Source organism: Telmatherina bonti (assembly GCF_933228915.1).
Source record: "Telmatherina bonti genome assembly, chromosome: 4".
Lineage (NCBI taxonomy): Eukaryota > Metazoa > Chordata > Actinopteri > Atheriniformes > Telmatherinidae > Telmatherina > Telmatherina bonti.
In genome coordinates this window covers 21,698,246-21,716,705 of record NC_136622.1, presented here as the reverse complement: position 1 = coordinate 21,716,705, position 18,460 = coordinate 21,698,246, and the positions used below count along the sequence as shown (strand labels likewise).

General features: G+C 37.2%; 1 protein-coding gene across 1 annotated transcript in view; it reads right to left on the bottom strand.

Moving 5' to 3' along the window:
• The window catches only part of dip2ba (disco-interacting protein 2 homolog Ba), a 48,747-nt gene that overhangs the window by 29,331 nt on the left and 956 nt on the right, over positions 1-18,460 (bottom strand). The window lies entirely within an intron of this gene.

Genomic DNA, 18,460 nt, shown 5'->3' with positions numbered 1-18,460 from the left:
CTCTTTAGGTGACAGTGGATTATTGCCTCTCTTTTGATTAAAAAAAATTAAAAACTTAAAAATTTAAAGAGGACTAGAATCACGCTGAATTCAAGTATAATAAATTCCTATTGGGAATTTACAGCTTAGCTAAATTTTAGAGCTTTAGGCTTACTACAATTTGGTAATAACCGGAAATACTGAAAGACTGCATGCAGTACCAGGATGCAGCAAAGGGTGAGAGCAATACTGAAACTAGAAACAGAAACATATGTATATGTACTGATATCACATAAATAAGATAGTATACTTGAGAAAAACAGACAACAAGGATATCTCAGAGTATGAGAACATGCAGACATGTCAAAACTAGTGAGATGGTCGTATGAATATGAGGAAATCATACTTACTGTCATCTGAAACGCTTTTCAAATAAAATACCAAAGAAACAGATGAACAAAAACACCCACACATGTTAGTCAGGAGCCAAAATCATTTCATAGAAACAGACATTCCTGTTTGGCACAAAAACTCTTCATCTCAATTGTGCTAGCCCAGGTAAAAGTGAAGATGTGAACCGATAAAAAGTTTAAGTTACAATTCTCCTGCGGATTTAAGAGGCATGCTTAGACTAGACTGACAGCAGCTAAAAGGGCATCCCCTGTACTGGGGGGGCACAGACGGACGGACTAGTACATTTCTTTTTTTTTATGAATAAAAAAATCAAACTGTGTTCATGATTTCAAGCCCCCTTGGTCCCTTGGTCCTCATGACTAAGTTCTGCGACTCTAGTGGGCTACATTTGTATGGGGACATTTTGAGAGTTTCTTCTTTTTGCAAGATTTCTTCTTTTCATGCTCAAATATCACATCGCTTTTTCTCTAAACTCTGCTCTCACAAATGCATTGTTCTACCATACAAAACTTTCACACACACTAATATGGGTCACTTAGTTTATCTTGCTCAAAAATAAGCAGGTTGTTCAAGTTCAGAAGCTAAAAGCTACTTTATAGATAGCATTACTACTTTAGGTGATAAGATGAGTAAACAGCTGAGAGATTTGATTGCTCACGTAGAAAACTGACATCTGGGAGATAAAAAATTACACTGTGTAAGACCATCTTTATATTTTTTCTTTTTCAGTTGTGCTACCATAAAGCAGAGAGACTGCAGGGTGTTTTAGCTAACAAACTTGTTAATGGGTTTTAAAAAAAAAAAAAAAAAAAAAAACCTCCCTAGCATCGCATCCTCTATTGGATCTCTAGAGATTACCCAGAGAAACAATAGGTTGTACAATCATATCTGCCACGTACTCTCAACAATTTGGTATGTTTGGTTGATATAATGTAAAACTGACTGTTTCTTTAATTGCTCCTAAGGGATAAATTAAATATAATGAACTGAATTGAATTCTATTTGAATTTGACTAAAAATGCGACTGATAACATTGTTTAAATGTGCTTTCTGACTAATAAGTGACGATTGAGGTGTTTTATTCAGATAACAAAAATCTTTACAAGGGTGGGACAAAAAAATACATGGAGCCTTTCTTGACCTACACCATCATTCTTGTCATTTGTGAAACAACTATTCCTGCACTGACCAAATAAAGTGAGTGTTGTCACATAATTTTCTTAGAACGTATAATTTACAGATGCTCTTGTGTTGCATCATCTTGCAGCACCGTCATTACTGAAGTGACCTTTTTTTTTTTTTTTTTTAGTTTATTTAACAAACCACAAATAAAACACAACAACAAAAGTATGGGGGAAAAAATTATTCCATTCAGGTGGGAGACAAAAAAACACAAAGAATGTACATCTGTATATAGGCCCCAACCTACACATATCCAACTTCTCACATCCAAAAACTTCCCTCTTATAGTTAAGGTAACTTCTACATCCAAATCCATATACTTCCTATTTCCATCTTCCCAAATTACTAAAAAAAAGTCTTTGATTTTACATCCCCGTAACTTGATCTTAAATCTACCCACCCACACATACACACCTATATACATATACATAAACATGCAATACCCACATATGCACATAAACACACATATATATTATGCATTATTTGTTCATATATTACGTAATTTAGAGGATAAATTCTCCCGTCATTGGAAAGACAAAAAAAAAAACAAAAAAAAAAACATTTTTCCCCTAAGTTTTCTAAATTTTTACATCTGTAGTCAATTTGTGAAAGTAATCTTTTCCATAATAAAAAAAAAAAAAAGTATACATTTCTCTAATCCAATCTTCCGTTTTGGGCACCTATATATCCAGCATTTTCGTAGTTTTTTTTTTTTTTTTTTTTTTTTAGCTGCCACTGCCATTATTCTAAATATATTTAATTGTCCCCTGTTTTAGCCATTTCCTGATTTTTTTTCCCCACAAGTACATAACTTCAACTAAGTGGAAGGTCTATTCTAAAGACTTTCTCTATACTTTCCATTATTTATGGCCTAATTTTTAAGATCGTACATCCCTAAAAGTTGATAAAGAAAATTGCTTCAAACTTTTGCAAAGGCTGGTATTTTCTATTTTGTCACATATTTTCCATAGTTTTGTAACAAGGCTGCATGACACCATGTTTGTGTTACTGACATAACCAATTTTATTTTTTGGCACAATGTTGCCCTGATAGCAGCAAATAATGTTAAATTTCACAATACTCCCAAATTAAACATGTCCCTTTAGTACAATTACTAATGTTATATAAAGATAGGCCCCTGGTGTTCGAATGATGATATGTAGCAGTCCTAATATATTTATATCATAGCTCCAGTTTTGTTTTTGTTTTCTTTTGGGGTTTCTTTGTTTGTGTTTTTGGTGTAAGATAATGTGGGGACATCATATCATATTAAGTTTTTAGTGAGTATTTATCTACTATATATCAAATCAGTCCCTCAAAGTTTTTACACTCGACTAAAAATTAACTATAAAGAATGCTCAAAGAGTAACTCAATATCTGAGTTACTTTAAGCTACGGCTAGATAATTCAGTTTTATCTAAACAGGATACTAGAAAGGTTGGGAATTGATTTCAATGTAAGCTACAGCATGGAAATGTGGTGAAATATATCCTGTAAACAAGCCACATTTGTATAGGAAAAGCAATGAGAAAAGAAAATGTGACTTTTTTGTAAAGCGAATGGTTACAGATATGGCCAAGACAGACACCAGACAGCATCTGAAATCTCCCAAAATGGAGCTAGCCACATAGGTCACTGTGGTCAGACACAGAAAGCCGATCTAGCACCACCACCAGAGGATAAACCTGAACTGCCTTGGCAAGAAGCCCCTTATCTCCATAGTACCACATCAAGAGCCCCAAAACAACAAGCTTGTCTTTCCGAGGTCCTTTCTGAACTTGTAGCAAACATTACTGATCTAGTTTCTAAATGCAAAGAGCTTTTATTTCTCCTGATTGTATAATATCACCACAGTTATCATAGCAGTGAATGTGTGTGTATGTGTTAAAAGAGAGGAACACAGTCATTTTCTTTCTTACTGTTCTTATGTTTCTTACATGCAGTCCTGACAAAGTTTTGACCCCACAATATAAAAATGCAGTTCCATTAGCGATGAAATGTAATAAAGCCAATAATGTAATAAATTGGCAATAATGTTTGTTTTGTTTTTTTTTACATTTTTAAATGAAAGTTTATTGTCTGTTTTGCATATTGAAGTTCGGGGTCACATTCAATTCAGTTGCTTGCAGTTTGAAATGAGATCACCATTTTAACAATTTCCTGAAAAATGTTTTTACAAAGTAGTGGAAAAATTTTGTAAATTTATTTAGCAACATCCAACAGAGACATTGGCATAAAATTACAAATTTACATATTGAAGCGAACAGAAAATGTTCTAAATAAAGATTTTTCACAATAATTCAAAAATTGACTATCAAAGGCATAATTAAGGGAAGAAAATATACTGTATTGTACATATCCATGACAAATGAATATGACTACAATCAAGGTTCAAGATTACTTTATTAACATCTGTGGGTAGCTTTGTTTTGGAGAGAACATAATTTGGCACTCCACAACAAAACATGCACACACCGAACCTGACAGACAGGTACTTGATTGAGTGAAAGATCAAAACAAAAACAAAGCAAAACAGAAAAGTGGGAAGTGTTTTATCATACTCCAATATAGCAGCAAGATCAGACAAATCACTATAACATAAGAAATAACTATGACATTTTTAAATATTTTTTAACAAGATCAAATCGTATAAAAGTGGAAAAACCCTTTCATATACAAGAAATGCAGTCCTATTTATTCATTTTCCATTAGATTATCAACTTATTTTATTACATTTTTAAGGACTGTTTTAATCAATGCCAGGCCATTAACATAATCCCTAACCAATAGTGTAATGACTTCTTACATTATTCGGTCATAAAGAATATAAAAAAATTATTTGCACTTTATTCCTTAAGCCAGTAGGCTTTAGTCCCACGCCCTAAATCATTATATTATTGGTAGGTAATATGTTATTGGGTTTATTACATTATTGGTTGCTGCAAGTTTTCAAGTGCATTAACAGAAGACCAAACTGGGATCGTGAGGCCTTCGATACTGATGGCATAAATCCTAGACTGGAAATGGTGACTAACTTGAGGAAACACAAAGACACAAAACATCTGAGCTTGTGAAAATGCTGGTAATGACAAACTTTACCAATGACCAATATTGTGCAATAAGACCAGTCATTTATTTATTCATTCATTTCCTACACTGCTTAATCCAAAGGACTAGTCATTAATAGAGAAGCATTTCTACATGTTTGCCCACTGATTCTACCAAAAACATTTTGACACTTTTTGACACCCTTGCTGCATCCTAAAATAAGCATGGCCCAAGAGAAAAAGAAAGCAACTGCATAGCTCCCACTAAGAATGTCAAAGTAGTCCAACCAGGCCATTCTTCATCTATGATGCAGCGCTGTGGAGACGGACATGTCTGTGCAACACTTACCACATGAGCTAAAATGCCCTCACCACTTAAGTCAGTGGTTTGACTCCCAGGCAGCTTAGCCTCTGCAGAATGTAATTTCCCCTTTCTCTTTCATTTCCTGTCTGTTCCTACTGCAGTATGCAAATAAAGCACGATGCTCAAAATATTCAGATACAAAAAGAAAGCTTTAACGTTCTTTAGTTAAGATGTTGCATCTCAACATCAATTACTCATCTTTGTGCTAAAAAGATTTTTAAACCATAAAGTGAATGCTGGTCAAATTACAAACGAATGTAATTCTCACACATTCCTGTCACATAACTATAACTTACTGGAATACCTGCATTAAGCTGGGCCAACAGCTAGAGAGGAGTGGAATCAGGTCAGCAGCTTGATTCTAACACAGTTCTGTGTAAAAATAAAAAATAATTTTAAAAAAACAAAACATTGAGATGGTGCTTTTTTTAGAGGCACCCTGGAACCCCAACTAAGTGGCAGACTAGTTTTTCATCATTGCTGGGTTGGCACATTATACTGAGTAGTAACAGTGATCACAAGTTTTAGTGCAGCTGCGTTGTGGCAAGGAGATTCAGTGGTCAGAAGTGTGGGAAGGACCTGGAGCCCCATTTATCATCATTGAGCTATCAGTGTGTTCTGCTATATTAAAATGCTTTCAGTGAGTATACAGGATAATATACTGCAAGCTTGCTTAGCAATGTAGTGTGGATGTCATTTTATGCTCTCCACTTGTTTGTGTTTAACCTTAATGTAGGACTAATGTTAGTCTCACAACTGACTCACTGAATCAATGTTAAAAGCAAGCCATGAGTAGTCTACGAAAAACACTTTTATTTTGGGATGTTTAGTCTAAGGATGACAAAGCAGACAAATTTACCTACGCACAGCCTCACACCACATACCACTTATAATTATTAAACAGCCTTTCATCGGGATGGGAACCTTCCACTGCTACATTACTGAGGACTCTGGATCTATGAGTTGCTCAACATGGCACAACACTGGAGAACATTTGAAGGACAAACCTGGGGAAACTTTTCTTTTCACACGGAAGTCTAAGTGAAACAGAAAGTTTTTGAAAATGTGATACCAATTTGAATAATGACAACAAAATTAGGAATTTCAGTGCGGTTGTGGCCCCTCTCTTTGCTGTGTCGCCTTCAAAAGCATCATATGCCTAATGGCCATTTAGGCAGTGAGGTACATCTTTCTTCCTCTGCGCAATTTTCCTGTCATATATGGTTTCATGACCAGTGGTACATTTGATTCTGCTTTGTTAGATCCCCTATAGTCCCCCATGCCGTACATTGCTATACAGCACAAAGCATCACCGGCCCGAACAGGAGTGAAGCTTGCTAATGCAAAAGTGAAATTCATTGAAGAGGACGTCTGTAGTACTAAACTAAGCCGAGGAAGGAAAGTCTTATAAATTTGTAAAAGCACAAGACAATAAATTTTCAATATATCATACAATCAGTGTTGTGCAGTTACGCCTTACTGTAACACTGTTACTTTGGTCAGTAACTAATACTGTAACTCAGGGGTACCCAAGTCCAGTCCTGAAGATCTACTATCATGCAACTTTTAGATGCAATGAGGATCTCAATACCAGGCCTGTGCAGAGCTGCATGATGTGGATGAGGGAACTTGGTCATTTGATGATGTTAACATACCATATACATATATTTAATAACTTCCCTGCCCTGATATTTGGTCTTTGTGCCCTTAAAAGGTTGACAACAATGGCCTAGTAGCCTTGCCCCTCAAGAATGAAATTCCAGGCCTGGTCACAACAGAAGACATCTAACAGCATATTATCTCTATTACAGGTTTACATTTTGTTTGATTAGAGATCTAAACAATTTAATGACATTTATCTGATTTGCATGATAGCATGTCATGGCTGCTCTTAGTTCCACCCTTACGCCACATGCATAGACACACGTTAACACACTTCTGTAGGCAGACAGGGTGCATGCACTGGGAAAAATGTCATCTAGTTGAAGATAAAATAAATTATGCATCCCAGCTCCAATACACCTGACTCAGATTGTGCAGATCTTCATAGGGTGCTGAATCCAATTTAATTGAGTCAGGTGTGCTGAAGCAGAAATACCAAAACAAAACCTGCAAGACAGCAGCCCTCGAGGACTAACACTGGACACCTCTGGTTTAAATTTTCCCAGGAAGGTGTAAATGGAAACACATTCCTCCCAGTGAAGAATAGCCAGAGTATATCTTCTCTTGCTGTGGTGTTACGCTGAGAACATTGTGTACTTCATGGGAACACGCAGAGCTGAATGAGCTGAATCCATAGTCAATGGAGTCAGAAATGTAGCCGTAATACACCAAGTTGTATTACGGCTTAAAATACTTAAAATATTACGGCTTAAAATGGATCCACTCTTCTTTGTAAATTTTGTTAAAGATTAAAACATTATCTGAGACCAGAATTTTATTCATATTTTGAGCAACTCCACTGAAAGAAACAATCTTCAAGATTTAAAAAGTTTGAATTTTTCTAAATCCTAAGTGGTTTTGTTTTTTGTTTTTTTTTAATCACAATATTTTGTGTGTTACAATATTTCTTGCTGTGAAACACTGACCGGTAACAACTGTCTTTAGTATATGGTATTTCAGAAGTGCATGTCTCATGTAAGATTTTTACTATTATCTGATCACACCTAGATATCTGATTTTGATGGTAATGTAAGCAGGCTCATTGTTTTATGAAAATAGTTATCCTAGAATGTCTAATATTCAAAGTAAATTTTATTCAAAATTGAATCAAACTGGATTTAATAAAAATCTAATTGAATCACTCTGTTATCAAAATCAAATCCAAACTTAGTTTGATTTGATGGATGAACTTTTGTTTTTGGTTTATTGGTTACTCTAAATTGTCCCTTCCTGTGACCCTTAATTAGACAAAGTGGTTCAGAAAATGACGTACTGACTTTTGTTTTGGAGAGGGGATGCATCTAAACGATGCAGGATGGTCAATTTCACAGACCGGGAGGGGGCACCCCTATGTTAAAAGCTGGTTATACTCAGAAGTGGAAGGCAGGATTCACACCGATGTGACATGATAGCCTAGTAAGGAAGCTGTTCATTTAGATTACAAAGACATTCAGTCACAAGATCTTAGACACTATCGATCAAAGAATTATGCCAGCAAAGTGTACCAGTAAACCAAGAATTCCATTTACCAGTGATAAAGCTACATTAAAAAGAATAAGTGTAAATCTTCTAAGAAATTCACAAGAAAGGGGGGGGGGCAATTATTTTTAAAGTAAAAAAGTCATCCAAATCATTGGCATTAAGAATCATGTCTGAACAAAATAATAATAGGAAGGCAAATATAACACTCACTAAACAACACCACACATCTGTCAAAAATTTGCTACTGTAATGGTTCCATCTGATTTACTATATAAATTAAGCCCAATTCTGATTGGATGTTGTTCAGCACGAAGCATTGGATCCAGGAAGTTTTTCTGTTGCCGTGGTGGAAGTACGCAGTCGGACATGGAAACTGTTACGCTGTTTAGAAATTAGAATTAAGTGCGTGACATATGTCAACAAAGCAATAATTCATTGTTAGTTACAATCACATTAAAATTTTGAGATAATTTTATTGACCAGTCCTTCCAGTCCAACCATTCAGAGCAATCAAACATGTGACATAAACATGCCCTGACTGGCGTCTATCAAATCAGACCCAGCCAGTGTAAAATAAGTGGTTGCAACTAACCGGCCAAGAACTAGTTTCTTGGATAATTGTTTAAATAGTCAAGAGGCCAAAAGAATGACAAGTGAGCCCATAGAGCCATATTATTCCCAAAAACAAAACATGTGATTTTATTAGATGTTTTTGTGATTTTTGCCTCTGCTGACTGTTTCATCGCCATCACAGCCAAATAATTTTAACAACAACCAGACAACTGTCAGTGTCTTTCCATTGTGGGAGTATTTCAGACACGACAACAACCTTTAGATCTTGGTCCTCCTACTGATATAAAAGTGTGAAAAATAATGTGTGTTGGTATGACGACATTCACCATGACATGTCGCTTATATTTCCAGAAACGCTCAACATTTTACTATTGCACAATCTAGTCTAAAACTTTTGACACACATCATGCTTATTGGCAAACAATCAGTTTTATTTAATCACCAAGTCATGATTAATGCCTGCTTTGCCATAACTTTAACTGACTATCAAGGCAATCAAAATATTAACTGCATGCCTTCACCCAAGACAAGAGACATTCAATATATGCACTTAAAAAAAGGCTGACACTATTGACAGCTGGAAATAAAGCAGCTGGAGCTACGCCCACTCAATACGTTTCAAGGCCTTTGTTTTACCTCTTTCTCTAGGGACTTGAATTAAAGGGGTCCATGACTACAAGCCAAGCTCCAGCACAATGTGTTCTAAGGGGCCAAGAGGGAAGAGACACATAACTTTGTTGAAGGAGTTTCCTGAGGACTTCTACTCACTGGGAATTCTTGATAACCCTTTGGCTCTGCACAAAAATTACGAATAATTCAAATGCACGACATACGAACAAAAAATAGGGAGAAAAATAAAGAACAACAATGAACGGCTGACAAAGAAAGCACTTCACCTTTTGAAAAGTCATTGTACATTTACAACAGGACTGTTTTACTCCCAATCGCTGGTTTCCCCACTAACCTTTTCCTGTGGTCTAGGCCTCAGTTTTCATATATAGAAACTGTTTGGCTGCTGAGAAAATGCCTCATGCTTCTCACACCCACTTAAAAAGTTTCAGTGGTCAGCTGTGTGTGTGTCAGCTGAAGAGCTAACAGGGGACACTGGGACAGATTCTATGTGACAAAGAGGTGGGGACAGTGTATGACAGAATTTACATCAAAAAAAGCCTATGCTCATAATTCTGGTCATGTCTCGGGTTATCAGCATTTGTTGGTCACATGTAAAGATTACTTCTATTTCTTTTTGTGGTCTGAGCCACAGCTCTCGTCACTGAAATTGGACAGAAAATTGTGCTTTAACTAATATGTTCATTAATTTTCAACAAGCCACTAACAGGCTGACTACGCTTCATAATTACATTAATGGTGGCTCTTTACTGCAGGTTTGTTTTTCCACTTTGTTTACCAAGCCAAGATATGGTACATATACTGGCATCAGGCTGTAGATTGTACTGGCAACAGTTATTGCTTATGAAATACTAAACCACAAGAAGTTGTCAGCTTTCCTTTGGATTTATGCACAGAAAAATAATTGTTTTTCTACAGCAATAAAATGTGTCTTCACATTGTGTTTAAAGGTAGATCAGATCAGGTCACAAAAACTGCACGGAATACAAAAGAATTTATAATGATTGTTGGACAACACCAACATGTAGTTAAAAGGGGTTGTGCATCCAAAATGTTTTTTGAGCTTTGAAAAACATTGTATTACTTAACTCTGATGAAAACCATTTATTCTGATTGTTTGGGGTTTTTTTGTTTTGTTGGGTTTTAATTTCTTTAAAAATCTAGATTTTGTGGTCAAAAATTACACAACGAAACCCTTACAGAGTAAAACGAGGTTATGGTTTTTTTGGTGATGTAAAGCTGTTCTTTTTGCTTGTCTACTCACAAAAAATATTCACAACCTTTTCCCCTTCAGAAGCAAGAAAGGCAGGACCTCGCCTCATAGGAATACAAACCACACCCACCAACACATTTGTATGGATGTGAACTTGTTATCTGACATAAACTCCTTAGTTTCAAATGTTTAAACTTATAAAGAGCATTTAAGAAAATTTTGTTGTAATGGGAATGATTTGTGCTCTTAAGGGGTGTAAAAGTAACATTAGGCTTTATCCCTATCTGGTTGACAAAGCTCAAATGCTGGCAGTGGCAAGTTGCAGCGGCATTTTCTCAACTGCATTAGCCTGCCACAAGTCGCCACAGCTTGCCAGAGCCTGCAGGAGCAGTTGCCACAGGCCAGTGCAATAGCAATGATAGCTCAGATGGATACGGTTCAGGACAAGCTTGTTCTTCCACCCCTGCATTGTGTAGCAAAGGGGAATCTGGAGGTGAAAAGTTTTCCACCTCAAAGACCACTAAGTGATGTGGGTGCTTTGAGAACCTCTATTTATGATCCACCGATTCTCTGGCCCCTGATCCCCCTCAGATCTCACACCCCCAACATGCAGTTTCTGGCATTTTTCTATATTTGGCAACGAGTTGAGCAAACCAAAAAGTAGGAGGTTGTATTCAACTTTAAGAGTTGCCTTCATGTAATGCCTTCAATTAATAAAATCACTGGTTTTATATTTTAACTAGGAGCACAATACTAAAGATTCAGAGAGGCTCAGAGAGGAGGCTGACTGGCCTAAGATGGCTATTTAAAACAAGCTGAGGTATTTTACAGTGACCTACATGTAGCATCTAATAAGCTAGATAGTTAGGCTAAGATGCAACTGCTATTACTAGCTGCTGTCTACCAGCCAGGAATTAGCATTGGTGAGAAAGGCACACACACACAATTACTGACTCCTTAAGACTCAAAGAGGGTGGTCTCCACTGCAATAATGGTAGAGCTTTTGTGTCAAAGAGATGCTTGTTTTCTCTTCCTCGGGCAGGAAAGTGAATTTGTCTTGCCAGCTCGGTCTATTTATATTCACAAGAGCATTCTTGAGCATTAGCACAGTCATGTGGCCCCATGGACCATGGATATAGAGCAGCATTAGATTGAAGGGGCTCTGCATCAAATCTCTCAATGACAACTTAATAAAAAATACATTTTCTAAAATGATCTGTGCTGAACCGCTTGGCTTGTGATTTAGTTAAAAACATAGAAATGATGTTGCTTATCAGACAACGTGGCTCTGCTCCTAAATGACTGAGAGGGAAGCCTGTGCACCATCAGAGTGGTGCCAGATCATCACCAACAACCTGGTGATGACAGGTTGATTAAGTGATGGTTGAGGTGGTTATGCAGACTAAGAGGGAAGGATTGATATAATAAAAATTATTCATTCTGCGCTGATGATGACTCACAGTTTACATCTGCCTTCAACACTGACACTAAAACAGGTTCTCTCACTTTGTGGTGGATGGATGTGCCCTGAAGAAGAAGACACACCCAACTCCTGTGACTCACAGATCTCCAACAACACGGAGATAGGCATGTCAAGACTGTAAACAAATGTTTTCTCTAAACAGTAGCTTGAGGAACATGCGTGAGTACATGAGTGTTAATATAAATGTGAACCTTCATTCATATACATAACAGTCAGTGCTGCTCAAGGACACTTGAAAAGAGCGGATGCTTTCACACACTTCAGCTTCTGTCTTTAATGGTTTTTCAGTCCGCACTATCGCCTTCTGAATTCTGATGCTGGAACTTAATATGACCATACATAAGCGCAACTACACACCACTACCACTTTCTAATTTTCTGTTTCATCAATGAAAAAACATCATGACAGACAGTTAAATTTATAATCATCATTTGTGTCAATTCTTTATGTAACTACAGCAACATCAAATTCACAATTTATTTCTGAGAGATAATTCTGTCAACATTTATCTTGTAATCATAATATTTATTTTATAATTTAATTATAATATCAAGTATTAATGAAGACATAGGACCCAGCTACATATAATTATTTTTAGTTGAATTCTGCCGTACTGGTCTGTTGTATGCGAGAGTTCAATCTAAAAGTTCAGTGTTTCACATGCTGCCCACACCATTTCAGTGCACCTCTTAACAGCTGATGAGTGGGACATCACTAGCCCCTGGCAAAAATTCAAAGACGTGAGGTTGACTTCTTTTCGTGCCTCAACTTGTAGCTGGGGAGTATAAAGAAATTGAGCTCACCGGCCACACAACCAACACACCAACACTCAAAGCTCGAAGAGGGTGTCCTGGTATTTAATGAAAGCATGTGAATAATTCAGCCTGGAGAAGAAAGAAGGACCACAACAATCATTAACTATTCACAGAAACTGTATTATGTCAAAGGCACACACACTTTATGTGCAAACATACTGTACACACACAATACACAAAAAGTACTTTGCCAAGAGTATTCAGCCATCTGCTAGCCCTAAAGGCCTGGCTCCGAGGTTTCAAGGGAGCCAATTTGAGCTTTTTTTGGATTCTAACCTACAGAAAGCAAAGTCAACTTAAGTATCAACAACAATGTATAAAAAATAAACATCAAGCTTGATCTGGAAGTTACTTAAACGATTCAAGCTTTATTTAAATATGGTGACAAACAATATAGAAATGCTCAAAGTTTTCTTGCAAGCAGAACAAGAAAATATCATTTTCCTATATCTTCTTTATTGTCTTTATCTTCTTTACCATCCCAAATTTATTTACATGTTTCCTAAATGATGCTCTCTCTTTCCTGTAAAACTACTCCCAGGAGCATCAATCAACCAGGATGAATAGGAAAGCATTTGAATATGGTTAAAAATTGCTAACTTCTCAACCAGAAGTCTTTGTTCCTCTATTCTGCATAAATGCAGACCTCCACTTTTAAAACTATAGTGCTGCCTCATATGCACATTAGTTTGAGGAAGTGTGTATCACATGTCTGTAATCTGTTTTAAAACAAGCACTCAGAGAGACAAGCTGTTTTCTATATACCAGACTCATAAATAATACAGGCGAGAGATGTTTTCAGAGACCTCCTTCCTTATGGGAAGGAGAATCATCTTCAAGGATACATCAGGCTTTGTTCTACACACTGATGACTAAGGTCAGGACAACAGAAATGGGTTGTCTGACAGGGTACATTTTAAGTCATCCTCTGCTGAGGTCTCTTTTACAATTAATACATTATATTTCAATTTCCCAGTGGGATAAATGAAGTATTTTTCATCTGATTCATCAAATTTCATATACGTATCCAGAAAAGAAAGGCCTAGAAAAGAAGCAACTTGTGTCATGCAACTCCAAGTTCATATGAACATACATTCGCACTCCACACACAGAGGGTACTATGAATAAAAAATTTTTAAAAAAACAAGAACAAATAAAAAACTGATGGGATGAAGATGGGAAATAGCAATAATCTCAAATAGTATTATGATGAAACACACCCTCATTGCCTTGACAACCAATTGCTAATTGACAGGTGTCTTATTTAGCTTGTTTTGCAACATTGAATCCCTTACAACTTAGTTGCCAGACAATAGAGGACATCAGCCAAGTATGCTGGATACAGAGATGAAGCTGAGACAACATTTTACTGCTATCCTTGCACAGGCAAACCACTCTATATGACAGAAGGAGCCACTCCCCGCACGAGTACACATTAGGCGTCATCTTCTCAAGTCTGACCAGTCACCAACTGCTACCTTCTCCTCATATGGAGGCAGCTCATTTCAACACGCACACAAAGGCTGAGTTCAGCTAAATAACCTAAATGGTTGCAGAGTTACTGGCCACTTCAGCTCAGACCAGCTGAATGGTCCTCATTGTGTCTCTGTGGTCACAGGGGGCTAACAGAACCGAACTGTTTTTAAGGGACCATTTGGCAGGCCAGTGTTCTTATCCAAGCAACGCAAAAACTGGAATTTCCATTTGGTCCATGTTAAGGCTTGTTATGGATTTTTTTTTTAAATTAACCAATAAAATGCATTAGGAAAACATCCAGGAATAAGAAGGTTTACATCTTGTATGTATACATGTATACATTTTGCTAAAAGAATGAAATATCAAAACTACCACAGTGGGATATTGCACTACATTAAATGTTTTAAAGTAGCAATCACAAAGCCTTTAACTGATAATATAAGATGTAAGACAAACAAATAACGTATAAAAACAAATACAAGAGTAATGTAAACTAAGTGGCTTACTGAGAAAAGATACTGGGCAACCGGCTGTCAAATCTCACACTTATTAGTAACAAATGAACAACAAGGAAGAATTCTAAAAATACCTCGATGACAACTGCATCACTGTGGTTAACAGAGCAAAAACTGAGTTGACGTGTTTTAGCAGAAAAGATCACAAGGAGGAACTGTCACAAGTCTGTGTAAGATGATTTCATATCATATATTCTGTCACAAGGTAACATCAACAGATGGAATAAAAACCCTATCATGAGAACACAAGGGTAGCCAGCATTGGTGGTGTTACTTTGCTGTTTATTTTAAGGATTTTGAGTAACTTTATATGAAAGTTGCTTTGCAGGAAGGAGGTGAGGAGAGGGGGCTGACATCCAGCATAGAGTATTATTGTTTGGGGGTTTTTTGTTGTTTTTTTATGGGTTTCCTGTCTTATAAACCTTTAAGGCAGAGTATTAAACTTAAAGTAACCTCCTTCCAGATGCTTGAATCAAAGCTCAAAGACAACTTTGTAAAGAACCTAACAAAGACAAAGAATGAACAATAGCTGCAAGCATAAGTCCATCAAATGTTCATTTACAACGCCAACTCCAATGAAGTTGGGACATTGTGTAAAATGTAAATAAAACAGAATACAATAATTTGCAAATATAGAGTGGGAAAGCTGATGAAAGCTAAAGAAAAAAAAAAACACACCTCGTTAAAACATTCCACAGCTAAACAGGTTAATTGGCAATAGGTGAGTTGTAGGGCTGGGCAATATGACAAAATATTTTGTTTGGACTAGAGAAAATGTCTATCGTTTTATATGAGGCTCTATCGTTTACACCACAATAAGGTGCTTTATTGCAGTATTTTATGTCCAGATGTGCTTTACAGCGCACACGCTGCAATATATAAACAAACATGGAGGAAGACAGTAGCAGATGCGTTTCAGTACAGGGTAATTCTCTAAAACTGATGAGCTTGTTCCTAAAAGAGAGGAAATTTCTGTTGCATGGATGCAGCTTGGATATAAAAAGACCTACATGGAACCAACAACAGACTAGCTCACAGTCCCAACAATGGACTCCGACACAACTAACTCATTTTACCACCTGCGTAAGAATTGGGATAAAGAATACAAAGAGTCAAACAAGCAAAAGTCACAAAAGCAGTGTCAAGTGGTGGCAAAAGTGCTCATAATAAACTGTAGATGTAAACGTCACATGGCCATAGTTCCTGCAGATGGAAGGAGATCGCTACTGCCGTTGCCAAGCCAAGGGGATATAAAATGAGCTATATCGGGATAAGAGATTTTGGTCATATCACCCAGCCCTAGTGAATGCTATGAGTTGATTAAAAAAAAATTTTTTTAAAACTCCCCAAAGGGCTCAGTTGTAGTCATAATTTTATCAAAAGATTCAGAAGAACTCTAGAAATCTTTGCATGTAAGCAGCAAGACTGAAGACCAACAATGAATGCCCTTGACCTTTGATCCCTCAAGTGGCAATGCTTTAAAAACCAATATCACTGTGTAAAGCAGGGGTGGGCAACTTTGGTCCTTGAGGGCCACAGTCCTCCAAGCGTTGGGAGTTTCCCTGCTGCAACGCACCTTACAATGGCTAATTAGCAGACTAGAGCAGTTTCATATCAAGTTCCACACAAATCTGCTAATAAAGTCTGATGTATGTTAGGTGTGTTGCATCAGGGAAAGTCCTAACGCTTGCAGGACTGCGGCACTCGAGGACCAGAGTTGCCCACCACGGGTGGTAACTTCCACATGAGCACAGTAACGTTTCAGAAAACTTTTGCTAGTTAACACAGTTTATCGCTAAATCTACAGGTACAAGTTAAACCTCTCCCATTCAGAGCAAAATCCATTTATCAGCCACACCCGGAAACACTGCCGGCTTCTCTGGGCCTGAGCTCATCTCAGATGGAGAGGAAAGTGGAAACGTGTGCTGCTGTCTTACGAGTCCACATTTCAGTTTTTTCTTTTGGAAATCATGCACATCGTGTCCTGAGAGCCAAAGAGGAAAAATGACTAACCAGACTGTTATCAGCACAAAGTTCAAAAGCCAGGATTTGTGAAGGTATGGGGTTGTGTCAGTGCACATGGCATGAGTAACTTGCATATCTGTGAAGGCATCATTAATGCTGAAAGGTACATACAGTTTTACAGCTACACATGCAGCCATCCCAGCAACGTCTTTTTCAGGGATGTCCCTGCTTATTTAAGCACAATAATACTAAGCCATGAAGGAAATGTTTTTGAGGGCTGTTAGGAAAACTGTTGGTATCTATGGCTTGAGGCAGTGAGAACTTCATTTAATCCATGTGCAAGTTTGAGCTCTAACACTGGGCACTACATGCTCTTTCACAGTACAATAATTATTGGTTATTAAGTCTAATTTGTTTCCGAAGTACAAACCAACGGTTTCCCAAAATAAACAACATATGCAAATGACCAAGTATGTTTTTTAATCTGTTAAGTTGTCAATACATGCTTACATCAGTCAAGTGAACGTGACACTGAAATCCAGCATGGTCTATAAAAACTGGCTTTTCGGGTTGTGAATCAACTTCTTTCCAATCTGAATCCACCAGCCAGTCAAAAATTGGCTATGAACAGAGGTGCAAATACGTGGCTTAAAAAGAAGCCACGTATCGTAATCCTTTGGTCTTTTGACTACAACAGATCAGTCATGTTATTAAGATCTTAGGAGGATTTTCTTTTATACTACGACTGATGAGCTTTGTTGCATGCTGCAATCAAAGTGAAAGCACAGCATGGAGGATCAAAGTTGATCTGACCGTGGTACTCTGAGTCAGCAAAGTAAACAACAACTCAGCATGGTATAGTGAATAGTGGAACGTGCTGCTTCAACCAACAATAGGTAAATGTGTAAGCATAACATATACATGGCTAAGCTGCCTTTGTTTAGCAAGCGTAAACTACCGAGGAGAAACAGCAACAGGTTAACAATGGCCATTTATTTCTTTTATACTGCTAAAGTGAAACCAATTCTTGAAAAGAGCTAGTTGCTTAAAACAGCATTACTGCAGTCATATTGGAAGTGATGATTGAAAAGCCATCTTGACCCAGGTGTAAAATCCAACTTTCATTTTATTTTTTCAGATTATCATTGTTTTACTGTCTTGTGACAGTTACTAAAGGTTTTATTAAAAACGTGCCCGAAATATTCAAAAGGCATTTATACTAAGTATACCTGTCACAGAGGAAAATATGAAAATGCTGGTTATAAGAAATAAAAGAAAAAAAATCTTACACCTGAATGAATGACTATTTGCTCACATCATTAATAAGAAGATTATAAGTGGTCATTACACAGGATGACTGGACTCAGCTGGATGTATGAACCGAGCTGCCATGAAGAAGGGCGAAGGGGATACAGACGGGATGTGTGACGGTGTGTCATTGGTGGTGTGGAGGGGCTGAGCAGCTGCTCTGGGGGAGGGGCTGACTAAGACTATGCCTTGGATGGATGAATATTTTGTGTACATACTGGTACACCACAATAGACACACACATATCCATAAAACACCTATATCTATATGAGAGCCCACTCACCGACCTTACAAAGAACCCTTATATTGTGCTGATTGAGGGAGGATGAGGAGTATAGCCAGGTAAACCTAT